This window comes from Carlito syrichta, unplaced genomic scaffold, assembly GCF_000164805.1.
Source record: "Carlito syrichta isolate Samal-C Ts95f unplaced genomic scaffold, Tarsius_syrichta-2.0.1 Scaffold306767, whole genome shotgun sequence".
NCBI classification, from domain to species: domain Eukaryota; kingdom Metazoa; phylum Chordata; class Mammalia; order Primates; family Tarsiidae; genus Carlito; species Carlito syrichta.
Window position 1 is genome coordinate 114530 of NW_007250863.1, and position 27455 is coordinate 141984.

Consider the following 27455-nt stretch of genomic DNA (forward strand, 5'->3'; position numbering starts at 1 on the left):
TAGAGATCAGTTAACATTTGTATATATGTGCATGTGTCTAGATAAGTGATATAGATACATAGATACAGAGAGAGAGAAAGAGAGAGAGAGAGAGTTTTCTTTGAAAAGATTGTAAGGTTTAGCTGGGCTCGGTGGCTCAGCCTGTAATCCCAAGCCTTTGGGAGGCTGAGGTGAGTGGATTGCCTGAGGCCGCGGGTTCGAGACCCACCTGGGCAGCGAGACCTCATCTATACAATAAATCAAAAAATCAGCCGGGCGTGGTAGCATATGCCTGTAATTCCGGCTACTTGGAAGGCTGAAGTGGAAGGATCGCTGGAGCCCAGCAGGTAGAGGCTCCAGTCTGGGTGACAGAGTGAGACTCCAACTCAAAAAAAAAAGGATTGTAAGGTTTTCGAGAACAGAGGTTATGCTCTGTATTTCTTTGCTCTCCTTGCCTCACTCTCCTCCTTGGTGGCTACTTCCTTATCTCCCAGCGGGTGGTATAGCACCTTGTTAAAAGTAAGTAATCAATATGTACTTGATGGATTGAGCTATTGATTAAAATGACATGGTAACACCGGGCTCGGTGGCTCAACCTGTAATCTCACGCCTTGGGAGGCTGAGGTGAGTGGATTGCCTGAGCCCACGGGTTCGAGACCCGCCTGGGCAACTTGGCGAGACCTCATCTCTACAATCAATCAAAAAAAAAAAAAATCAGCCGAGTGTGGTAGCACGCACCTGTAGTTCCAGCTACTTGGAAGGCTGAAGCGGAAGGATCGCCGGAGCCCAGCAGGTCGAGGCTGCGGTGGCCGGGAGCAGCCACTGCACTCCAGTCTGGGCGACAGAGTGAAACTTCAACTCAAAAAAAAAAAAAAAAAAAATTAAAATGACATGACAAGAGACCAAACAGTCTGTCCCTTTTGCAACAGTGTTTTACCAAGGGCGAAGGAGGACTGAGTAAACTGGTGAGGGAGTGGCTGTTCATCTTTGGTTTAAGCTAGATGTGAAATCAGTAGAGGTTATGCCAGCCCAAGAAACTGTGAAGGAACAGAGATGATATATATGCCATCATTTGGGATGCGTAGAGTGATCCATTTCCATTGACATCTCTACAAAGCTGGGCAATTTTTCACTATTTGAAGCATCAAAGTCATGTTCTTATAATTAAATGTGATACACTAAGTATAGTTAATGAGTACCAGTCAAGGGCAGTAAAAACATCTAGAGCTAAAATTGGCACATAGTAGGTGCTCAAAAATCTTTTCTTCTTCCCCATAGCTTTGGGGAACAAATGTCCTTGTTGTTTCCAAGGATGACCCCTTCTTTCCTACTTCCCTACCTCTTACCTCAGTATTTCCATGGGATAAGATTTTGGTTGTTGATTATGATAGCTCCTTACACTTATATAGCGCTTTATGAGACATAAGGCAATTTCAGTGTATAATTTCGTTGCACATCCCATTAATCCAGTCAGGTGTGTATTGCTAATAGCTATTTTGAATCTTAGGGAACTTAAGTTACTTACTGTTTGTATACAACTCAGACTTGGACTTCCTGATTTAATGAAGAAGAAATGAAAAAGTAGAGGGAAAGTTTTGTTTCATTTAAAAAAATGATACTACCTTCAGAATACCACTGTGTTGGACATTGCTGTTTGCCTCCAAAACAGGGGAGGATTTACTGGAAAGTGAACAAGCCTAAGTTTTATGGCCTTTCACTTGAATAGGCCTTTCCAAAGCCCTGGGAGGAGCCCCCACAAAGTGTTTCCAGGGTCAGATGTTTTTGTGAAATTTGTTATCAAAAAGGCTTAATTATCTTCTATTCCCCCAAAATTGTATAAGCTCCAGGACACACAAAATCTGTCTCTGTTGCAACTCTAAATAACAGAACCTTGATTTTCAACTAGTCACATGGCCACCCAACCAAAAAACTACGTTTCCCAGCATTCTGTGGTGAGGGAGAAGGCTATGTGATCAGTTCTGGTCAATGACATGTAAGCCAACACAGTATTTGAGACTTTCAGGAATTCTCCTAAAATGGAGGGAAGGAGACACACTGTCCTTTCTCTCTTTTCTCACCTGGCTGCTTTGAACATGGACATAATGGCTGGATCTTTGGTAGCCATCTTAGACCATGAGAACAAAAGACCCAAACTAGAAATGGTAAAGAGCTGGCAAGAGCCTGTGTCCCTAATAACTGATGTACTGCTCTGTCTGTCTGGGACTTCCACTGTAATTCTCTGAGGTAAGAGAAGTAAATGTCCACTACAGATTTGGGTCTTCATTGTTTGAGTTAATGAAAAGTTTGAGGGCTGGACAGGACATAATCAGACAGGAATTTTTAAAAAAGTATTGCTGAATAGTGTTTCATGCTCTGCACTACCATAGTCTGTTTAACTCTTTACTGACAGAAGGATATTTTGGTTGTTTCCAGTTTTTGGCAGTTACAAATAAAGCCGCTATCGCTAAATATGTGCAAATTTTTGTGTGTACATAAGTTTTTTTATTTTTCTGGAATCAATGATAAGAGTGCAATTGCTGAGTCATATGATAGTTGTATGTTTAGTTTTCTTAAAAACTGGCAAGCAAACTATTTTCCAGAGTGGCTGTACCATTTTATCCCAACTGCAATGTATTAGAGATTCAGTTTCTCTGCAACTTCAGCAGCATTTAGTGTTGTCACTATCTTATATTAGATTTTCTAATAGGTGTGTATTTATATCTCATTATGAACTTACTTTGCATTTCTCTAATGACTAATGATGTTGAACATGTTTTTGTGTGCTTATTTACCTCTTTATCAAAAGGCGTGTCCTCATGTCTTTTGCCTACTTTCTCATTGGATTGTTTATTTTTTTAAGGTTGACTTTTGAGAATTTTTCATTCTAGATATCAATTCTTTGCTGGCAACTATTTGGTTTGCAAATATGTTCTCCCATTCTACAGTTTGTTTTTCATCAGGGTTAATGGTAAAGCAAAAATGTTTTAATTTTGATAAGGTCTAATTTATTGATATTTTCTTTTATGATGTCATGTTGAAGAACTCATGATTGAAACTTAAGGCCCAAAAGTTTTCTTCTGTATTATCTTATAAACTTATAATTTTATAATTTTAAAATTTTTTATAATTTTTATAGCGTTTTACATTTAACCCTATGATCCATTTTGAATTAATTTTTTATGTGATGTGAGGTTTAGGTCAAATTTTTTTCTGATGAATATAAAATTGCTCCAGCACATTTGTTGAAAATGCTATCCATTCTTCATTAAATTGTTTTTGCACCTTTGTCAAAAATCAGTTAACCATACTTACATGGAGCAGTTTATTGGTTCTCTTTTCTGTTCCATTAACCTGTATGCTCATTTCTCTGCCAGCACCACACAATCTTAATTACTGTAGTTATATAACAAGACTTGAAACTAAGTAGAATGATTACTATCACTTTATTCTTTTTTATCAGAATTTTTTAAACTATTTTAGTTCCTTTACTTTTTCATATGAATTTTGGAAAAATTTTGTCTATATCTAAAAAAATCTTGTTGGAATTTTTGAAGAAATAATATTCAACTGTTTGCCAATTTCGATAAATGGACATCTTTAATATGTTGAGTCTTCCAATTTAGAAACTCAGAATATCTCTCTATTTATTTTGATTTTCTTTTATTTCTTTCATGAGTGTTGTATAGTTTTCAGTATACAGATCCTGTATGTGTATTAGCTCATTTACACCTAAGTATTTAACATTTTTTTAGCAATCATAATAATTTTATATTTTTAATTTTAGTTCCCAAGTGTTCATTACTAGCATATAGAAAAGCAGTTTGTTTTTGTATGTTAATCTTGTATCCTGTGATTTTGTTAAACTTACTAGTTCTAGGAGTATACTTGTAGATTCCTTAGGATTTTTCTATGTAGACTATCATGTCATATGTGAATAGGAACAGTTATTTCTTTCTTTTCAATCTGTGTGCACTTTATTTTCTTTTATTGCCTTACTACATTGGCTAGAACTTCCAACACCACTGAATACCAGAGATGAATGGGTGACTAACTCACTATTTTGAATAGCAGTGATAGTGATGGAAATTCTTGTCTTATTCCTGATCTTAAAAGGAAGGCATTCCTTTTTTTTTTTTTGAGTTGTAGTCTCACTCTGTCACCCAGACTGGAGTGCCGTGGCCCCTCCCGGCCACCGCAGCCTCAACCTGCTGGGCTCCAGCGAACATTCCGCCTCAGCCTTCCAAGTATCTGGAACTACAGGCGCGCACTACCACGCCCGGCTAATTTTTTGATTGATTGTAGAGATGAGGTCTCGCCAGGTTGCCCAGGCAGGTCTCGAACCCGCGGGCTCAGGCAACTCACTCACCTCGGCCTCCCAAAGCGCTGGGATTACAGGTTGAGCCACTGAGCCCAGCCCATTTTTTTTTTTTTTAGATTACAAAATATAGTTTATTTAGAAAGTAAATTAGAGAGAGAGAGAAGATTCACCTCCCCATGGTAGGGGAGGGGGCCAAAGCCAGGAAACATGGCCTGGAAGTAACTCAAAGAGCATACGGCCACATCGTATCTTAGCTGGCATTCATTTTTCCACCATTAAGTATAATATTAACTATAAGTTTTTCACAGCTGTTTTTTATTAAGTTGAAGAAGTTCCCCTCTAGTTCTAATTTTTTGAAAAAAATGTTTTATTATGATTGGCTGTTGGTTTTATTCAAATGCTTTTTCCTGTATCTATTCATAAGACTATCATGTGTTTTTCTTCTTTAGTTTGTTAATATGGTGGATCATATTGATTAATATTTGAATATTTAATCATCCTTGCACTCATGGGATACACCCCATTTGAATATTGCATATAATTCTTTTACATCTAACTTAATTCTACTTGCTAAAATTTTTAAAGAATTTTTGCATTCATACTCTTTGAGAAAGGTATTTTTCTATAATAGTCTCTCTCTCTCTCTCTCTCTCTCTCTCTCTTTCTCTCTCTCCTGTCTTTATCTGGGTTTGGTATTTACCTTCATGAAGTGAATTGGGAAGTGTTCCCTTCCCTTTCATTTTCTCAAAGAGATTATGCTGAATTGGAGCTAATTCTTCTTTAAATATTTGTATAATTCTTCAATGAAACTATTTGAGCCTGGAGTTTTTTTTTTTTAAGTTTTAAAATTACTAATTCAACTTATTCAATAGCAATAGGCTATTCAAATGATCTATTTCACATTGCTTGAGTTACAACAGCTTGTGCTTTTTAAAGAATTGATTTATATCCTCTGAGTATATGTGTGTAGATTTGCTTAAGTATTCTCTTATTATACTTTTAATATCTACAAGACCTGTAGTGATATCCAATTTTGATCCTAATATCTGTAATTTTTGTTTTCCTTTTTTCTTTGCCAGTCTTGCTAGAGGTTTGTCAACTTTATTGATCTTTTAAAAGAACCACTTTTTTCACTGACTTTCTCTATTTTTCTGTTTTCATTTACACTGATTTCTGCTTTTATCTTTATTATTTCCTTCCTTCAGTTTGCTTTGGGTATACAGAAATACCTCTGAGATATTGTGGGTTTGATTCTAGACCATTACAATAAAGTAATGTCACAATAAAGTGAATCACAAAAATTCTCTGGTTTCCTAGTACATATAAAAGTTATGTTTATACTGTACTATAGTCTATTAAGTATACATTAGCATTATGTTTAAATCACAATGTATATAATTTAATTCAAAATAATTTATTGCTAAAAAATGCTAACAATCATCTGAGCCTTCAGTGAGTTATGATCTTTTTGCTGGTGGAGAGTCTTGCCTCAGTGTTGATGGCTGCTGACTGATCAGGGTGATGGTGGCTGAAAGCTGGGTTTTCTGTGGCAATTTCTTTTCTTATTTTTTTTGCTGCTTCATAAGATTTATTAATTTTTCTTGATACATGATATTTGTGCATACTTATGGAATACATGTGTTTTTTTTTTAGCATGCCTAGAATGTGTAATAGGATCCAACAAAAGCAGTGTTAAGAGGGAAGTTTACAATAAATGCCCACATTAAAAAAGAAATATTTCAAATAAACAATCTAATGTTGTACCTCAAGAAATTTGCAAAGCAAGTACAAACCAAACCCAAAATTAGCAGAAGGAAAGAAATAATAAAGATCAGAGCAGAACTAAACAAAATAGAGACAAAATGAAAAAATACAAAGGACTAATAAAACAAAAAATTCGTTTTTGAAAAGATAAATAATATTGATAAAATGCTAGTTAAGCTAACCAAAACTAGAGAGAAGACCTAAATAAGCAAAATCTGAAATGAAAAAGGAGACAGTACAACTGATACCTCAGAAATACAAAAAGTCATCAGAGACCATTATGACCAACTATATGCTGATTAATTGAAAAACATAGAGGAAATGAATAAATTTCTGGATATACAATCTACTTTGATTGAATCAGGAAGAAAGAGAAAGCCTGAACAGATCAATAACGACTAATGAGATAGAATCAGTAATAAAATGTCTCCCAACAACAACCACAAAAGTTCAGGACCAGATAGCTTTCCTACTGAATTCTACCAATGTTTCAAAAAAGAAATAGCACTAATTCTTCTCAAACTATCTCAAAAATTGAAGAGTATGAAATTATCTCTAACTCATTCTATAAGGCCAACACTACTCTTATACAAAAACCAGGCAAGGGCAAAGCAACAACAATAAAATTCCAGCCAATATCCCTGATAAACATACACAAAAGTCATCAGTAAAAACAGAAGCAAACTAAATCAAACAGAACATCAAAAAGAAAACACACCATGGTCAAACGAGATTTGTCCTAGGGATGCAAGGATGGCTGAACATATGAAAATTAATAAATGTGACACTTAACCTGGGCATGGTAGCGCTAGCCAGTAGTTCCAGCTACTTGGAAGACTGAGGCGGAATGATCCCTGGAGCCCAGCAGGTCGAGGCTGCAGTGGCCGGGAGTGGCCGCTGCACTCCAGTCTGGGTGACAGAGTGAGACTCCAACTCAATAAATAAATAAATAAATAAATAAATGTGACACATCAATAGAATGAAGGACAAAAACCATATGATCATCTCAATAGATGCAAAATAGCAATTGATAAAATTAAACACTTCTTTATGATAAAAACTCTCAATAAACTAAGAATAGAAGGAACATACTTCAACATAATAAAAGCAATATATGTCAAACCCACAGCTAATATTCTACTGAATGGGGAAAATCTGAAAGTTTTTATCTAAGAACTGAAACAAGACAAGAACACCTACTTGTACCACTCCTATTCAACATATTACTGGAAGTCCTAAGCAGAGCAATCAAGCAAAAAAAAAAAAAAAGATTATGCAGATGACATAATCTTACATCTAGAAAAACTTAAAGACTCCACCAAAAAATTCTTACATTTGATGAATAAATTCAGTAAAGTTTCTGAATACAAAATAAACATACAAAAATCAATAGCATTTCTATACACCAAAAATGAAGTAGCTGAAAAAGAAATTAATAAGGTAAACCCATTTACAATAGCTACAAAAATAAAAAAAAATACCTAAGAATAAATTTGATCAAGGAGGTGAAAGATTTCTTCAAGGAACACTAGCAAAACATCAGTGGAATAAATGGAAGAGAACACAGCAAGTGGAAAGACATCCTATTTGTATGAATCAGAAAAATTAATATTGTTAAAATGACCATACTGCAAAACAATCTACATGTTCAACACAATCCCTATCAAAATATACAAGCCATTTTTCACAAAAATAGAACAAACAATCCTAACATTTGTATGGAATCTTCCTCCCTACTCCTCCTAAAAAAACCAAGCAGCCAAAGCAATCCTGAGCAAAAAGAGTAAAACTGGAGTCATCACATTACCAGACTTCAAAATATATACTACAATGCCATAGTAACCAAAACAGCATGGTATTGGTATAAAAGTAGGCTCATAGACTAATGGAACAGATGAGAGAACCCAGAAATAGATCCACGTATTTACAGCCATTTGAATTTTGCCAAAGGCACCAAGTTTTGACAAAGGCACATATATTGGGGAAATGACATTCTCTTCAACAAATAGTGCTGGGAAAATTGGTTATCCATATGCATAAGAATGAAACTGGATCCCTAGCTCTCACCATTTACAAAAATTAACCCTAGATGGAATAAAGACTTAAACATAAGACCTGAAACTATGACGTAATCTTATAGGGGAAACACTTCAGAACATTGGTCTAGGTAAAGATTTTATGGCTAAGACCTCAAAAACACAGGCAATAAAACAAATAAAAATAAAAAAATAAACTAAATTAAACTAAAAAAATGTTTCTGCACAGCCAAGCAGACAATCATCAGGGTGAAGAGACTATTGAATGGGAGAAAATATTTGGAAACTCTTCCGCTAACAAGAAACTAGTATCCAGAATACACAAGAAACTGAACACCTCAGGTACTTTCATTTGTCATTTCTATGTGTTGGGAACATTTCAAGTCTTCTAGATATTTTGAAACATACGTCATTGTTAACTATAGTCACCCTATTCTGCATTGAACATTAGAAATCCTTTTTCCATCTAACCAATGTTTGTACCCATTAATCAACCTTTCCCAATACCCATCTCCACCCACACACCTGTCTCTGTGTGGTATGTATTATTCTACTCTCTGCCTCAATGAGACCAACGTTTTTAGCGATATTTGTCTTTCTGTGACTGGCTTATCACACTCATTACAATGACCTTCAGTTCCATCCTTATTGCTGCAAATGACATTATTTCCTTCTTTTTTTATGGCTGATTATATTCCATTGTATATACATTGTCTTTATACATTTATTCATTTATGGACACTTAGGTTGATTCTGTATTTTTGCTATTGTAAATAGTGCCGCTAAACACGGGACGGCAAGGTTGCTGCTAGTGGCTTGCTCTTCAGCTCTAGCAGTGGAGGCAACTGTGGACAGGGGACGTCCGTGGGGCTACAGGGATGCGGAGATTCAGGGGCTATGAAACCTGAGGGCAGGTTGCAGTTTGTTGGGGTTGAACTCTCAACATGATGCCATCCTAGAGCTGCTTAGGATCTGGGGCATGTGTGGGACTCGGCGTTAGCTCCCTCTCTGGAGCAATGCCATTTCATGGTCTCCAGAGCTCCCTATTTTATTCTCAGAACTTATGAAGGTCGAGGAGCTTTTCTGTGGCTAGAACTGCAGGAGGCAGTGACAGGAAGGTGGACTGCTGGGGGTCTCTCACTTTCCCTGTTCCCATATTGGGGAGTCTCTCCAGGTTCCCAGCCAATCCAGGCCGAGCAGCCTGCCACACATTCCTCTCCTTTCTTGACTTAGGTGTTTCCTGTTAGTCCATGTTGAATTCCAGTGTTCTCTCTTAGATGATATATTAGAAGTGTGATTATCTAGTCGCTATTTTGGTTCTTCTTTGTGGAGGAGGTGAGTACCAGATGCCTCTAGTAAGCCATCTTTAAGCCTCTTTGCAAGTTCTTAAAAATAATCCAACAAAAACATTTGCTGCATTGATTGACTCTTTCATAAAATATTTCTCTGTAACATGTGATGCTGTTTAATAGCGTTTTACCAACAGTTGAACTTCTTTCAAAATTGGGATCAATTTTCTCATAACTTGCCACTACTTTATCAACTAAGTTTAGGTGAAATTCAAAATCCTTTGTTGTCATTTCAACAATCTTCACCACATCTTCACACGGAGTAGATTCTATCTCAAGAAACCACTATCTTTGATTATCCATAAGAAGCAACTCTTCATCTGTTCAAGTTTTATCAGGAGATTTGAGCAATTCAATTACATCTTTAGGCTTCACTTCTAATTCTAGTTCCCTTGCTATTTTGACCACATCTGCAAATACTTCCTCCACTAAAGTCTTAAATTTTTCAAAGTAATTCATAAGAATTGAATTCAACTTCTTCCAAACTCCTGTTAATGTTGATGTTTTGACATCTTCCCATGAATCATGAATGTTCTTTACGGCCTCTAGGATGGCGAATCCTTTCAGAAGCTTTCAATTTACTTTGCCCAGATCCATCAGAGCAATTACTATTTATGGCATCTCTAGCTTTAAAAAACGTATTTCCAGCTCAGCCTGTAATCCCACACTTTGGGAGGCTGAGGTGAGTGAATTGCCTGAGCCTGCGGGTTTGAGACCCACCTGGGTAACTTGGCGAGACCTCATCTCTACAATAAATAAAAACAATCAGCTGGGCATGGTAGCGCGTGCATGGAATTCCGGCTACTCGGAAGGCTGAGGCGGAAGGATCACCAGAGCCCAGCAGGTCGAGGCTGCAGTGGCCGGGAGAGGGAGTGGCCAGTCTGGACAACAGAGTGAGACTCCAACTCAAACAAACAAACAAACAAAAAAACAAAAAAACAAACGTATTTCCTAAATAACAAGATTAAAAGGTTGAAATTACTTCTTGATCTATAGGCTGCAGAATGCATATTGTGTTAGCAGACATGAAAACATCGTTAACCTCCTTGCACATTTTTTTTTTCCTCTGAATTAGGATATGGCTTAAGGAAATGCTATGGCTGGCTTGACCTATCCAGCACACTAACATTTTCCTTATATCAACAAGGCTGTTTGGCCAGGTGCAGTGGCTTGTGCCTGATTCCATCTACTTGGGAAGCTGAGTTGGGAGGATTGCTTGAGCGCAGGAGTTCACGACCAGCCTGGGCAACATAGTGAGACAAAACAAAGTTCAAACAAACAAAGGCGGTTTTGCTTTCTTTTCATTCATGTGTTCACTGGAGTAGCACTTTTAATATCCTTCAAGAACTTTTTCTTTGCAATTGCAACTAATTATTTGGCCCAAGAGTCTAGCTTTTGGCCTGTCTGGGTTTTCACCATGCCTTCCTCATTAAGATTAATCATTTCTAGCTTTTGATTTAAAGTGAAATACATGTGACTCTTCCTTTTATTTGGACACTTGGAGGCAATGTAGGGTTATTAATTGGCCTAATTTTAATACACTTGTGTCTTAGGGAATAGGGAGTCCAGGGGAGAAGAGAGTAAATAGCTGGTCAGTGGAGCAGTCAGAACACACACAACATTATTGATTAAGTTTGCCATCCCATATAGGTACTGTTTGTGGTACCCCAAAACTATTACAATAGCAACATCAAAGATCACTGATTACAGATCACCATGACAGTCAATAATAATGAAAATGTTGAAATATTGCAAGAATTACTGAAATATGATACATAAATGCAATGTGAGCACATGCTGTCGGAAAAATGGTGCCGATAGACCCAGCATTGCCACAAACCTTCAATATATAACACATGCAGTATCTGTGAATTATAATAAAGCAAAGTGCAATAATACAAGATATGCCTGATTTTACTTTTCTCTTTCTAGTTTCTTGAAGTGGGAGGTTAGATTATTGATTTGAGATGTTTGCTTTTTTAATGTTGTTCTGTAAGATTTCCCTTCAGCTCTGTTTCAGCTGCATACTACAAATTTTGAAATGTTGCATCTTCATTTCTGTTCACTTCACTGTAATTTTTAAATTTTTATTTTAAAAATGTGGGGTACAATTCAGGGTTAGGTATATAATGGTCATTATGCAGGTACCCTTGTTGATGAGGTGCATTTTACTGTATTTTTAAAATGTTCTTGAGACTGCCATAGATTATTTATAAGTGTGTTATTTAGTTTTCAAGTGTAAGGAGATTTTACTGGTTTTTTTTTTTGCTATTGATTTCTAGTTTGAATTCATTGCAGTCATAAAATATACTCTGTATGATTTTAATTGTTTTAAATTTGCTGAAGTTTATTTTTTCATCTGGGATATGGCTTATTTATATGTGTGTTCCTATATATGTATATCTTCTGCATATTCTTCTGTTGTTGGCTGGCGTGTTCTGTAAACATCAATTTGTTCCTGGTAGTTGATGCTGTTATTAGGTTCTTCTATATCCTGGCTGACTTTCTGTCTAGTTATTCTGTCAATTGTAGAAAGAGGGCTACTGAGACCTCCAATTATATTGCAGATATGTCTATTTCTCCTTTTACTTTATGTATTTTGAGTCTCTCGTTTGTTGTGTGGAGAATGATACAGAGGGACAAGAGTGGATACGATAATAGCAAATAGAAGGTCACTGATGAGATCAAGATAAGAAATAGTAATGGCCTGGACCATGGGAGTCAGCCGTCCCTCTGCATTCCAGGTCTCCCGGCTGAGATGTTTCACCTTCCTTTGGCTATTCTCCTACTTTACATCTTCTTCTTTGGTGTTTATCTCTAGTCTCTAGAATAGCTTCTGCCATCCCTACCAACACATACACATACACACACACACACACACACACACACACACACACACACACACACACACATCTTTTTTTCATTTCAAGGTGTGGCTAATTATTAGCTATCTATAAATGTGGTTCATTGTTAGCTATCTGCAAAAACATCAGCTTCTATTATTTACACCTCCTAGGAATATTCACATTTTAATAGGACTATTTTTTTCAAGAAATAAATAAATTTCTTCTCTTTTTTTTGAGTCAGGGTCTCACTCTGTCACCCAGGCTGGAGTGTAGTGGCATAATCGCAGTTCACTACAGCCTCGATCTTCTAGGCTCTGGTGACACTTCCACCTCAGCCCCCTGAGTAGCTGGGACTACAGGTGCACACCACCATGCCTGGCTTGTTTTTTAGTTTTGTTTGAAGAGACAATTTCTCACTACGTTGTCCAACTGGTCTCGAATGCCTAGGATCAAGCAATCCTCCCACCTCAGCCTCCCAAGGTGCTGGGATTGTAGGTATGAGCCACTGCAGCCATCCTAAATGTCTTTTGTAAAGCATTTTTTAAGGCACTGTGAAAGGTTATCGCATATGGTTATTCTGATATAATATAAGGAACTAAATTTTCTACCATTTCTAAGTGAGTTCTAGTTGAGGTGAATGCCTATGAGTTTACTTTTGTGGTGAAGGGGTACCTTTTCTTTGCTTTATCTTTTTTTGTCCTTTTCTACTTCTTGCTCCATCTTTTCACTTCTTTGCACATCTCCATTTTATATGTTAGTCTTTGCCCTCGGACAATAGAAAAAGCCAGCAAATGCCTGCCCAAAAGTTGTTTCATGAAGTAGGAATCACAGTACTCCACTATATAATGCCACATCCATTATGTTACAAATTTTTAATTTTCTGGTTTTTATGCCTTTCACCTTTCTCATATCTGTGTGACTTCTCTGCTTGACAGAGCCCAGACCAAGAATTCTCATTCTCAATCACTTCATAACCTTGACTCAAACTTTCTTCATGTGAGAACCTGACTTGAGTAACTAAGCTTGCTTCTTCGTTAGCCCTATTACCACAAAGCTAGAAGCTTTTGCAGTAGTGCAGGCGAGACATGTAGACATGTAGTCAGCTGTGATGAGGGTCTAGCAGCTGAGACAGCAAAAAGCAGAGAGAATAGAGACATATTTAGGAGCTGAAATCATCAAAACTTAGTGACATGCCTGTCATCCTTGAGGGTTCAGCCTAAATGCCTTAACATCTCATATACGTGTATTTCTCCCTCTACACATTCCTTTCAAAACAGATTATGTCTCTCATTTATGCTCTCATAGTTCATGGTGCATAGTCCAATGTGTCATTGTTTGTTTCTGTATCTAAATCCTCTACTGAGCCATGCTCTGAAGGGAGAGATGATGTGTGATGTCTCTTAGTATCACTGACATCTGGGGCCCAGCTTAATGAAGGAAGAAAGGAAGATGAGGGGAAAAAAGGGAAGGAAGGAAAATCTCCATTAAAAGCAAAACAAAACTATATATGTAGTGACCATACCATCCTTCTAACAACATAGCGAGACACCATCTCCCTCACTATATTTACATGTTTAGAGAGTCATGAACTTGCCACTGCACTCTAGTCTAGGTGACAGAGTGTTGACCCCCAATGAAATCTCACAAATGCTTGGCATTATAAGCACACCAGAGACCCTTTAGTTCATCCTAGCGATTTGAGTTGTGTCCTTGACTCTGCAACATCACTCTGCAACAGTATCTCAAAGGACAGGAAACATCTGACTTGTAACTGGGTAGCCAGAAGACCAAGAAAGCTTTAAAACAGGCACTCCTGTTCACTTTCATCTCCTCAAACAGAAATTGAGGAGGACAACGCACCTTGGGTTTCTCTACGCAATAAACTCAAAACTTTCGCAAGATCTCTGTGTAAAGGGGACTGCCTTCAAGTGTCATGTGGCTCAGCAATGAGCCAATTTTATTTTCTCAGGCTCCAAAGAGCACAACTTGAAAACAGAGAATGAAGGAAAGAAAAAAAAACACAGCTCTGTGTAATCATGTGGCATACTTGTTCCATTGTGAGACAGGCACTTTACAAATTGTGAGAGTGTTCTCTTTACTGTTAGAAGGATGGTATGGTCACAGGAAAAAAAACTTACTACTTTATGACTAAAACAGGCTTAAGGGTCCTAATATAGAAGATGGGGTTCCAGATGGACACAGTTCCATGGATAGTGCAAAGACTCCATGAAATGAGGCTGGATACTATGATTCATGCCTGTAATGCCAGTGCTTTGGGAGGCTGAGGTGAGTGGATTGCCTGAGCCCATGGGTTCGAGACCCGCCTGGGCAACTTGGCGAGACCTCATCTCTACAATAAATCAAAAAATTAGCCGGGCATGGTAGCGCGTGCCTGTAGTTCCAGCTACTTGGAAGGCTGAGGCGGAAGGATCGCTGGAGCCCAGCAGGTCGAGGCTGCGGTGACCGGGAGCAGCCACTGCACTCCAGTCTGGGCAACGGAGTGAGACTCAACTCAAAAATAAACCATAAAAAATAAAAGAATCCATAAGCTATATTGGTAAATAACATAACAAGCCCCTTGTATGTGCAGGACACTGAGACAGGTCTTGTATAGGGACAGAAGGAATTTCAAAACATGGAGGGAAGTGCTTGCCTTCAGTGAGCTTTTGGTCTTAGGGCATGAGACTTCTGAGTCCTCAAATGGTGAGTTCGGCTCCAAAAACCACAACTTAATGCCCTCTGATGCATCACTGTATACTCTATGAAATACCCAAATCCTGGCAGATGACTGAAGCAGCCAGAGCACGCCAACACTGAAGATCCTCTGAGAAGAGGACTCTGGAACATCTCATCAGGACTGTGAGGAATGCCTGTCACCTTCTCAGGAAATGACTGAGGATGAAGTGTGGCTGTCATTGCATTGCTCTTACTGTTATTCTTCAGAATTCTCTGACAGAGCTAGCAAGGGGAGGGGGAAGAGTACAACATGACAAAATTTATTAGCAACTGCAGGACTGGACATGGCTCCCCAGGGGACTTTTCCCACTCTGCCGTGGCTGCCTCTGGCACCCTCCCCACCTTGAGATGTCATTTCTGATGTGTCTGGGTCCCAAGCTGGTTTGCAAGCTCTTGTGACACCACAGGCACTTTTTGTGGCATTGCCTTTAGAAAACTCTAAAGCTACTATACACACTAGAGATCTGTCCTTCATTCTCTTCATTGTGCAGTTAATGCTGCCCTAAATGCCACAAAACAGAGCCCTAAAAGTGTCAAAACTTAATATTGAATAGGTATTTTTAAGGTATATTTTAAAATCACAATGGTGAATGCAAGTTTAATATTAAGGAAGATCCAATATTCTGTATTCAGTAGCAATGAGGTCTTTCAGATTTTTCTTTGTTTTGAAATAGATTATTTTGTAAGGAATGTAAGAAAGATATCCTTTGTCTGAATCAGGGACATTAAAATGTACATTCCCTGGGAATTGGTGAAAACATTGCAGAGGGCATTTGACTTTCTAGAGTTGATAAGAAAGAAAAGGTTCTGAATGCTTCAGTAATATTCTAGAGAAAAATAACATCTACCACTGAGCACTGATGTACTTAACCTCCCAGTGTACTGGGCATTGATTATATAATACCCCAGTGAAATAGTTGTCACTATCATCTTCATTCCCAAGATTATAAAGTTGAGAGCTAGAACAATGAGGTAACTTGACTAGTGTCAATTAGCTAGTACATGTTCAAGCTTGGATAAAGTCCAGATGTCTTTGACTCCTGCCTGTAGTCTTGGCCACCATCCCTGATGCTCTTAAATAAAAGCTTGAGGGATCTGCCTTAGCCTGTTCAGGTTGGATAACAAAATCCATAAACAACAGAAATTCTGAAGGCTGGGAAGTCCAAGATCAAGACAGATTTAGGTCTGTGAGGCTCCAATTTCCAGCTTACAGATGGCAACTTTTTGCTATGTCCTCACATGGTATAGGTGGTGAGGGTCTCCCTGGAGACTCTTTTATAAGGGCACTAATCCTATCCACATGATGCAATCATTTCTTAGTAGTCCCATCTTCTAATACCATCACCTTGAGAATTAGGATTCCAACGTATGATTTTGAGGGTGACACAAACATTCAGAACATAGCAGGATCCAAGTATTAGTTTATTAAGTAAATTGTTTATTGTAGTCCTATATATGTGCCACAGTCTTGTCTGAGAATATTAATTAAATGCGATCTGTTCTTTCAGGCCAATTATGGTATAAAGTCTACAGTAATTTTTATTTCTAAATACTTCACCTGATACACTGAAACAAAGCATATTTTTTTAATGTTCTTCAAATTAAGCTTGTTTTCTCTTTCTCCAATCACATAATCAACAAACTCGTATTTGTTGAGGAGTACAGCCTCAGTTCTCAAATGCATGTGCTCCAAAGAGACAGTAGGAGAAAGTAAGTAGTGCTCTCTCTGTCTTTCTCCCTCTCACCTCCTCCCCAGGTAAGTGAGACTCCAGCCTCCAGGGACTATGTGTTACAGGAGTAAGTCCTCCTCTCTGGTTATGAGCTCATCTTATATCATCCAGGAGAATCTTACAAGGGTTCTTCCATCACTGGCATAATCATTGTCACAAGAAAGCATCAATAAAGCAGGACACATTCTGATTTAGTTTGTAGAGCAGAAGAAAACAAACTGAGTGCAATGACACCTACAATAATTGGGACTGTAGTCTTTGAAGTGGATTGGGGACATCTCTGAGGACAGTGAATGAATGAAAATCTTTTTTATGGCAGTGCGTAATAAGTATGAAAATGGATATGCAGCATGGAGTTTCCTGCTTGGTGGACACACAACATTGGATGATTCATTTTGCTGCTGGAGCAGAATTCTTTACCCAGGATCAATTGTGTGCCTTCCTGATGATACTTTAATAGAACAAGTGGACACAGTGACTGATGATGATGGGAGGCTCAGACATAAAGTAGAACTACCATTGCCTGGAGCCAAACAAAAATTATACCATTTAAAAACTCAGAGTCCAAGACCTACTACGTTGTCCACAAAAGACAGAAAGTTTCTGCTGAAATGAAGTAGTTGTAAGTGCCAGTCATAAAATGTGCATTTCCAATTGGGACCCAAAGAGTCAATATGTAAAAGGAAACAGATTGAGGTCAGGTAGCCTCAGGAAAATCTCAAATGCTGTGCCTTAGGGACCAACATGGGACTGAGTTCTCAGTTCCTGGGCACGGACTTAAAGGTCTTTGAGAAAGTGACTTCGTCTCTCCAGACTGGAACCTCCTTATTTTGAAAGGGACTCTCTTTGATGTCTATGGAGTTGAAAGAGAAGTTCCTCTTTCTTAGAGAAACTTCTCTACAGAATCACTTGCACAAAGGAAGACATTTGCAGGGAAAATAGGACTGACATATAGTTAATTCTATCAAATGGCTTTAAAATTAATCCACAGAAAGATAGAAAGAGGAAATGACATTGTGACAAGAGCAGGTCTTTATGATGTTCCTTTCCCCATAATTTACTCTAAGTGAAGGTAGAAACCAGGCCACAGAACTTTTGTCACAGATGGAAAAAGAAAAAGGGATGCCAGTCATTTTGTTCTAATTCATGTGCATTAAAAAAAAAAATCCTTCCCTCATGGTTTCCATAGTTACTCCACCCCCTCAGTTTTCATTTGCAACTTGTCTGAGGGAGAGGTCAGGGACTAGTGGCATCACGCCTTCTTACCCCTCACCATGGAAGAAGGTGTCAGAGTCACATGCCCTGTGTAATGCTAACCAACATCCTGTTGCTACCGAGGACAGCAAAGCAAATTCAGAATCCTCTCAACATAAACAATCTTCCTTTTTCCTTTTAACTTTGAAATTCTTACTGAAAGATATTTCAAGGATGTCCTTCAAGCTAAATACAAACTAAAACATTGAGGTGAGATATGATTGTCTGTCCTAAAGTAAAAACATAGGTTTTAAATATATCCAACAAATACATTTCATATCACCAGTTTGAGTCATAGGATAAGACCATATTTACTTTAATGTTGAAACCATAACAATTGAAAAGAATACTCCTAGATTGACAAGAAGACCAACCTTTCTCCCAGGGTTCTTCTCCCCAGTTGATTTCCAGGGTCCTGCAAATGTATCCTGGTGGTTTTTGGTCAGCACCACCAGGATCACATTCTCTTCTCTCTTGGTCTTCTCACACCTTCCTGAAACCATTCCTCAAGCTGTTTTCTTTCCTGTAACTATTCATTCCAAGTGTCAATGGCATTTCTTTTCAAAACAGAAATGGGCCGGATAAGCATGTTAAAAACCCTTTACTAAATGTTCAGAAATGTTGATTCTTGGGATCCTCAGGTCCTGACTATAACCTCACCTCAGGGTCCATGCCAAGCTCCCAACAGGCTCACATAGCATGGGGTAAGCTATTCCTCCGTTCACCAGGGAGAAATCTCTGGAGTCAGGACCCTCCACTCCTGGGTTCCCTGTTTCCTTTCCAAGGCACGAACAGCCACCCAGCATGCGAATAGTTCCTTAATGAAAATTCCCCTGCTCCCCCTTCACCCTGAAACACACAGAGGCAGATGATCTTCCATGTCCCACGCAAGTCTAAATCCATATTTAAAAGTCTTTTGATTAAAGATGATGAACTGAACACATGAGCTTATTTCCTCTTGCTTCTGAGAGTCCACTAAAGTGAAATAAAAGAAGAAAAGCAGTGTATTAAACCCACAACAAAGAGAATGGAAGGCAGGCTCTGTAGAAGAATGATTTAAATGAAATTCTGAAAGATGTCAGGTAAAGGGGGATGTGAAATGGATTGGGAAAGCCATCATTTGAAACATTCATAAAGGGACATGCAGACAAAATTGGAGCCAATTTACCCCCACAAACCTTGGAGAAGTGTTGAATTGGAGAGGTCAGATATACTGGAGAGCAGGAATGAATCTTGGAGTCTAAAAAGAGGATTAGTTGGCAGTCTGGAATCAATCCCTCTTGTCTCCCCATCCCACCTTGATACTTACACACTCATTGCTGGCAGTTGAGTATTTCCCCCAGGTTGGAGATTGACGTTCCTTCTAAGGGAAAATAGAATGGTTCTTGGGAAAAGATTTACAAACCTAGGCACTAGAAGTTGACCCTCATAAAAGATTTCCCACCTGCTAAAACAAACTCCAGCAATTCACAGGCCTCTCCTTACATATATGCAGCTCCAAGCCAGCTTTTTTTTTTTGAGTTGGAGTCTCACTCTGTCGCCCAGACTGGAGTGCAGTGGCCGCTCCCGGCCACCGCAACCTCGACCTGCTGGGCTCCGGCGATCCTTCCGCCTCAGCCTTCCAAGTAGCCGGAACTACAGGCATGCGCTACCACGCCCGGCTGATTTTTTGATTTATTGTAGAGATGAGGTCTCGCTGCCCAGTCGGGTCTCGAACCCGCAGACTCAGGCAATCCACTCACCTCAGCCTCCCAAAGGCGCGGGATTACAGGCTGAGCCACCGAGCCCGGCTCAAGCCAGCTTTTTATTGCAATACTCAGAAATACAAATAGTCAAACGAGGACCCCAACACATTTGAAGGAGCCCTCCAATGGAAGAAGGGCTGGGGGGGCTGGGCACTCAAAAAAAAAAAAAAAAAAAAAGAGTGAAAATAAACAGGACAGATGAAAGTTTAAAAATACAAAGAAATTTCAATTCATATCCATGGTATAGGAGGATAACCTGGAAAACAATTGTAGTGGGTGTTGAGTGAGCTGAAGTCTGAAGTCTGTGCCTCTTAACAGGCACACAAAACAATTCAGTCTGACATTTAATCAATCAGCAAGTGTTTATTGTCCATCTTCTATGTGTTGCATTCATCTTATGTGATTAATTTTATGCATGGTGATAATCAGTTTCATCTGTTCATTGCCTCTTTCACACAGTCTACAAAATGGAGAATAAGATTTTATGAGGATAGAAAATCCCCTTCGTATGTATGGGAAGCAATTACTAGAGATAAAATGATGGAAAACAATAGAAATAAATGCCCCTTTACACACTCTATGATGCTTTATAGCTTGCGCTTTTTAAATCTCACATAATTTTTAAACAACCCTCTAAAGTAGAACCTTTTCCAGTTGCCCTTTCAGTTCAAGCTAATGTTGAACTTACCAGGAAATGTAAAAATGTGATGAGTGAATACATGCAAAGTCCTTCATGTGCCTGGGACGTAGTGCTCTAGAAGGGGTAACCGCTGCAATAAAGATTAGGTGCTATAAAAATGGGAAAGTAGATTGAGCTCTGTGGCTCAGCCTGTAATCCCAGTGATTTGGGAGGCCAAGGCGAGTGGATTGCCTGAGCCCACAGGTTCAAGACCCACCCTGGCAACTTGGCAAGACCTCGTCTCTACAACAAATCGAAAATTAGCTGGGCATGGTGGCGCGCACACCTATAGTTCCAGCTACTTGGAGGGCTGAGGCGGAAGGATCGCCAGAGCCCAGCAGGTTGAGGCTGCGGTGGCCGGGAGCATGCCACTGCACTCCAGTGTGGGCGACAGAGTGAGACTCCAAGTCAAAAAAAAAATTGGAAAAGTTGGGCAAAATTGCCTTTTGTTGTAATCGCTCCTTTTCTCTGTGCTTGCCTTCCTTCCTCCATCTGTCTGCACCCTAATTTATCTAATTTGTTTTAGCGTTTGAGTACCTAAAGTCCCCGAGGTACTGCCCCACCAGCTTTCAACTTCTGCTCCTATCTCACAAATTAAAAAACATCAATCCCATGTTTCTTTCCTTCAGATCCTTAATATAAAGTGACAGTGGTTGATACGAGAGCCTCAAAAGTTTGTTTCAGAATCACGTAAGAGTCATTAAAATAGGGAATTTCTGTCTTTTCACAAATGGAATGATATAAATGTAAGTTATAATTATTGAGGGGTTCAGGAAAGATGGAGCTCTCTCTAGGACTTTCAGATTATACCATATAAGCAGGTGGCTGCCTGCTTTCTTGCCAAATAACTTGCCAGAGGATATCCATTTAGCTGATCCGAGGAAGAAGATTCATACTCCCCTGACTTACAGAAATATGTTGAAGCTTAGAGGAAGAAAAGGGCTTGCCCTTGAGACTTGACCACTGACTTGTGGAATAATCTTGAATTTTCTTTAAAGTAGGAAGAAGCTTTTAGCCTCTTCCCCAGGAAGCTCCCTCTCTTAGCCTGGCACCACAGCAAACTTCCTAGGCTGAATAGATCTTTGTTAGAGCTCCATGGTAGATCCTTGGGTGAACATCTACATAGTATAAATCCAAATCCCATACAAGGACTATGGGATGTATGGTGTAGGGTGGCTGGTGTTGTAGTGGGGTGGCATTGGTGGTATGTGTGTATGTGTATACACCTGTGAGAAACAGAAGGAAGCATGAGATAAATCTTATTCCATCTAGTGGAATAAATGAATTGGCTCATTACATTTTAACGTTTATAGAGCTCTCTAATTTATCTCTTAAAAAAAAACAGAAAAAAGGAAAGCAACTCTATTTTGTTGGATCTTATTACAACCATATTCAGCCAAATAGTGCTTGTTTCACTTTGATTTCACAGGAAATAAACTCAGCATCCCATAGAGGTGGTTGACTGTGGAGTGCTACTGTGAGAAGAATGAACCATCTGCTGAGTATCCAAGCAAGAATCTTTACTGTCTGGATTTGAAGACAGAGCTTCCCGTGGATTCAGATGGTTTCAGAAAAATTATTATGATCAGAATTAACTCTAAATGAGCCATCTGTCGATGCTGTATGGTCCAAATGAGGCCTGCCTCAGCCACACTGATCAAATGCCTCTGAGTAGAAGGGATCCTTGCACGTGTGCTCTGAGTGCTTGGTATTTTAGGTTTTTAAACTACACTAGTTGCAGTTTTCAGCTATTATGTATTAATGAAAAGGAAGAGACAAAATGATCATTGACAGATGATCTAACTTTTCATTGAGAAAATCTTAAAAAATGAATTAAATTAATTAGAATAAAGTGGCTAGATACATTAGAATCAGCATGCAAAAGTGTGATGAGGAAAATGTTGCAGAGCTGGCTTAGCTATGATGAAGATCTTAATACCTAGAGACAGCTTGTCATGTAATCCCACTGAGAAGCTCTCAAGGTTTTGGGGAGAATCCATAAGTTAAATTCTCTTCTTTGATAGCCCCTCGTTAACCTACTTAGGAACAGACTAGACTGACTTGGCTAGTCATGAGCTAATCAGTTTACTAGGAAACATGCAGATGAGATCCACTCTCCCAGACTGTCTTTGGTTTTTTCTCTCCCCTTGTTGCTACAAATTGTGCTTTTTGCTTTCTTTCTTTGACCAGTCTATCGAGTATTCTTCCTTGTACGAGTAAATATGCATGCATACAACAAACTAAACATTGTGCCATATAAATAATCACTTGGAAAGCATAGTTTTAAAAAGAGATCACTTAAATATGAATCAATCAAAATTAAAAATTCCCATGCGGTATTAATTTTAGCAAAAGAGGGCCTTTTTTAATTTAAAAAATGTGTGTGGCTGTGTTTGTATTGCTATGTAACAAACTACCCCAAAACTTAGTGACTTAAAACCACTACCATTTAATTCATGAATCTACGGGTTGGTTGGGACTCAGTCAGGTTCTTCTGCTGAACTTGCTCTTGTTGTAATCAGGTGGCAGATGGGGCTGGCATGTTCAAAATGGCTACATTCATATGTCTGAAACCTTGGTGAGGACAGCTGGAAGGCTGTAACTTTCTCTCTCTCTCTCTCTTTCCATGTCACTTTCCCTGTATGACTAACTTGGACTTCTTTACATGATGGAAAAGCCTTCATGTGAGTACTTATCAATCCTCTACATGCATCATGCTCACTACTATCTCATTAACCAAAACCAGTGTGGGCAACAGCTACACTGAGGTGTGAATGTGGAAGTCATAATTTTTTTTAGGACAGTCAAAGTAAAAGTCTACCACAATAACTCTCTCTGCTCATCCTTTAGCGGCATCACTGTGTTCTGTAATTGTTGGTTTATTATCAGACTGTAAGTGCTGTGAGTTATAATCTTATTTAAGTATCCTCAGAGCCTGGCACAGAACCTGGTCAGCACACAAATATGTCTTGGATGGATGAATGAAGGAATGAACATGTTGAGTGACTTACTCCAGTCATTGCTGAGAAAGCTAAAAATGAAGCTATGTGGCATCAACTCTTACCCTGATTTCCCTAATTCCTGCACTGTATGACTCCAATGCTGGGTGTGAAGTGTCCAAATATACATAAATAAGTGCTTTTGTCCCAGCTTTATAGGTCTCTAGGACATGCCTCTCCTCACTGCTTTTAGGGAACATTTGAATCCTGCAAACTATTTTGTATAGCAATTTCTTTATCTATCATCTCTCTCTCTCTCTCTCTCTTTCTCAATCATCTATCTCTCTATCTCTCTCTCTATCTCTCTAGGTGAGGTCTTACTATGATACCTAGGCTGGTCTTGAGCTCCTGAGCTCAAGCAATCCTCCCACCTCAGCCTCTCAAAGTGCTGGGATTACAGACAGAGCTACCACGCCTGGCTGCACAGCAATTTTTTAGTGAGGCAGGTTTAGAAAAGAAGTCTAACAGTAGCTCCAGACTTTGTGGACAAATGTGAGTAGTTAGAGGAGGAAAATATAGAGAAGGTGGTACGGTCACAATAAGGGTGGCTGGGAGTACGGACCATGCTGAGAGAATGCAGAACATAAAATATTTCAACTCCTGGCAGAACATAAAATATTTCTTACAAGATGCAAAAGCTCTCAGAAGAAGCCTGGTGAGCTCTCTTTAAATATATTATTTAATTCTTTTGAAATGTTGCTATGATTTAGTTGAAAAGATGTACAGAGCCAAGTTTGAGCATCAACTTTGAAACCTCCTCATTTGCCCTTGTGAAATGGGCTGGCATTTTCCTTCTCATGGCCTGTGAAATAGGGGAGTAGGCCAAGTCAGCAGGTTGCACTCAGTGCTTCTTATGCCTGGGTCCCAGGAAACGTCCTGGTGGGGGGAGGGCATCTCCCTATTTCAACTAGTTCACCTCTGCTTTTATCTCTCTTACATGTATTTTTATGTTCTTGTCTCAACAAGGGATTCTGCTACTAAAAAACATTATTTTTTTAAAAAATTTATTTCATCTCTGGAATTCTGTGACTCTTCTCAAAATCCACAGATCTCCTTGAATGTTTGATCATATAGCTTCATGTTATCTTCCTTTCTGGGAAGAGAAAATATATGTAAATAAATCATGTTAGGAAAGCAATCCCTGGCTTTTGAGGCTGTGTTTTTTATTCTGAATCTGGAACAATGGTTAGTTGGGTGTTCAGAATGCCACTTACCTTATGGTCTCAAGGATGGGAGCATGGTTTACAAACATCCCTTTATAAGCCCTGTTATAGTTGCTTTCCAAAGTGTTGCCAACTTCAGGGTCGTTGAAGTCTGAAGATTACGTAAAAATTCTGTTTATATTTTGTATTCCAACATAGTCTTTATGTCCCAATGTATGGGTTCCTGGGCTTATTGAATAGGAGACTTTTGGTGTTTGAAGGACAGTCTTTTGAAGTGTATCTATTTGCTGATTGCCAGAATTATCTCTTGGCTGTGTCTTGGTATGGACATGCTTTCATTCATTCAATCAACACTGAACAAGCCCCTACCATGCACCAGGCACTGTTCTGGGAACTGAGGATATGTCTATGAATGGGACAGAGACCCTGCCCTCATAGATTTGCAATCTGCATGCATGAGCAGGAGAGGGAGACAAACAAATAAATAAATCAGATATTTTCAGATAATGGTGAGTTCTATAAAGAAAAAGAACAGCAAGATAAAAGGAAAGAGAATGAATAATATGATTATCGAGTTGTCACTGATGACTTTCTTAAGAGGTGATATTTTAGCAGAAGAATGAGAGTGAATTAGCCAGCTAAAGAGCTGGGGTCATGGGAGTGGGGAGAGATAGAATGTTCTAGAAGGGGAGAGCAACAAGTGCAAAGCTTGGAAATGGGACAGAACTTTATATTTTTGAGGGGTGGAAAGAAAATCAGGGTGTTTGATGGTTATCGAAGGAGGGAAAGAATGGTAAGAGATGAAGTTGGAGGGAGGTCAGATCATGTAGGACCTCAAAGGACATGGAAAGGAAGGTGGATTTTCTCCAAGTACAATGAAATTGACAGGCTTGTTGGTTGTTGAGTGAAGGTTGATTCTGTGCCATTGCCCTATTTTATCTTCTTAATGGCACACATTGCCTGGGTGCAGTGGCTCATGCCTATAATCTCAGCACTTTGGGAGACTGAAGTGAGAGGATTGCCTGAGCCCACAGGTTTGAGACCAGCCTGGACAACTTGGTGAGACCTCGTCTCTATAATAAATAAAAAAAATTAGCCAGGTGTGTGTGGCACATGCCTGTAGTTTCAGTTACATGGAAGGCTGAGGTGGAAGGATCACCTAAGCCCAGCAGGTCGAGGCTGCAGTGGTTGTGAGTATGTCATTGCACTCCAGCCTGGGTGACAGAGTGAGACTCCAACTCAAAAAAAAAAAAAAGCCAGGTATGGTGGCTTAAGCCTGTAATCCCAGCATTTTGGGAGGCTAAGGCGAGAGGATTGCCTGAGCTCAGGAGTTCAAGACCAGCCTGAACAACATGGGGAGACTCTGTCTCTACAATGAATAATAATTTTTTTAAATGGCATGCATCGTAATCTGGAATTAACTTACCCATTTATGTGTCACCTTGTGTATTGTCTGTCTCCTCCACCCCACACCAATAGAATGTAAACTCCTATTGTTGTGAATGTGCCTATCTTGTTCACTTGGGTACACCCAAATGTCTACAACAGTGCCTGCCACATCGTTGGTACTAAGAATCATCTGTGAAAGGAATGAGTGAATATGTTTGTTCATTTAGATAGAGAGTCCTGAGAGGAGCATCTGTGGTGTATGAGAGGGTGACAAAGTAAGATCTAATAAGATACTTGCGAACTCTTTTCTAGTTGTACTTGGAGCCAAAGAAACTGATTTCCTGCACACTCCTCACCCACCCCCACATGATATACAGGTGCAATATGATTACAGATCTTTAAGTCTGTGCCTGGAATGTGGGAATACAGGTACATTAAATATATGTATATGTGTATTATGTATAATGTGTGTATAGCATATGTATGCATGTATAATAATATATATGTATAGTGTTTGTGTGTGTGTATGTGTGTGTGTTCTTAATATCAAATGTGATGAAGTGCGGGGGCCCGCCCCGCAAGGGTCGTGGGAAGTGTTGAAGGAGAGATGGATAGGCGACGGACGAAGATCATATACCGGACACCTGCTTCTTGAACAGATGACAATTTAATACTAGTTAATACAGAGCTTTTATACCATTTCTGAAGGGGCAAGACAAAGAAAACTCTTTCACATTCATATCTTTTAAAAGTTACCAGTTAGTGGTCTTAGTAGCGAACAAACCAAGATTCCCATAGGTCTTAGTAGCAAACAAACCAAGATTCCCATAGGCCTCCAGACAACGTCTTATTCATAAAGCCAACAATGACACTCTCAGTCCAATGTCTCAAATTACAAATGTTTCAAGAAAGTTTCTTTAAGTGTATATTTCTTTATGTGTCAGGAATATTCTCATCTTAGGCTCTTATGTTCTTCAGAGTCCTGTTATCGCCTCCCTTGTCCAGATGTTCTCGTTACTTTTCTCTTATCTTGCAGTGCTTGTTTCTAAAGAGAACTCAAAAGAAACTTTTAGTAATGTTTCCCAGGCCCCTCAAGGTTGCTTTCTGTTTTAGCTGATCTTGTCATAAAAGTGTCTGATTATTATATTATGAGTTTAGTGAAAACCTACTCTATAATTGTTAACTTAGAGTTTTAACTATAGTATTAAGTAAAAACCTTAACATAATCTTTGTCCTACGTTAGTGAAAACAGTGTTATAAATCACCTACATAACTCCTAGATAAGTGTTAGAACTTATAATGAATTCATAATGAACTTACTATAAATTTGTGTTTCTAAAAATCCTTATGTCTACACACTAAACTGCATAATTCTAAATCAAATAAAGAGTGAATATACTTGTATCATTTATTACTTCAGCAATATCTAGTAACTTATAACCAAGTGAAAGAAAGCATTCTTGATGTG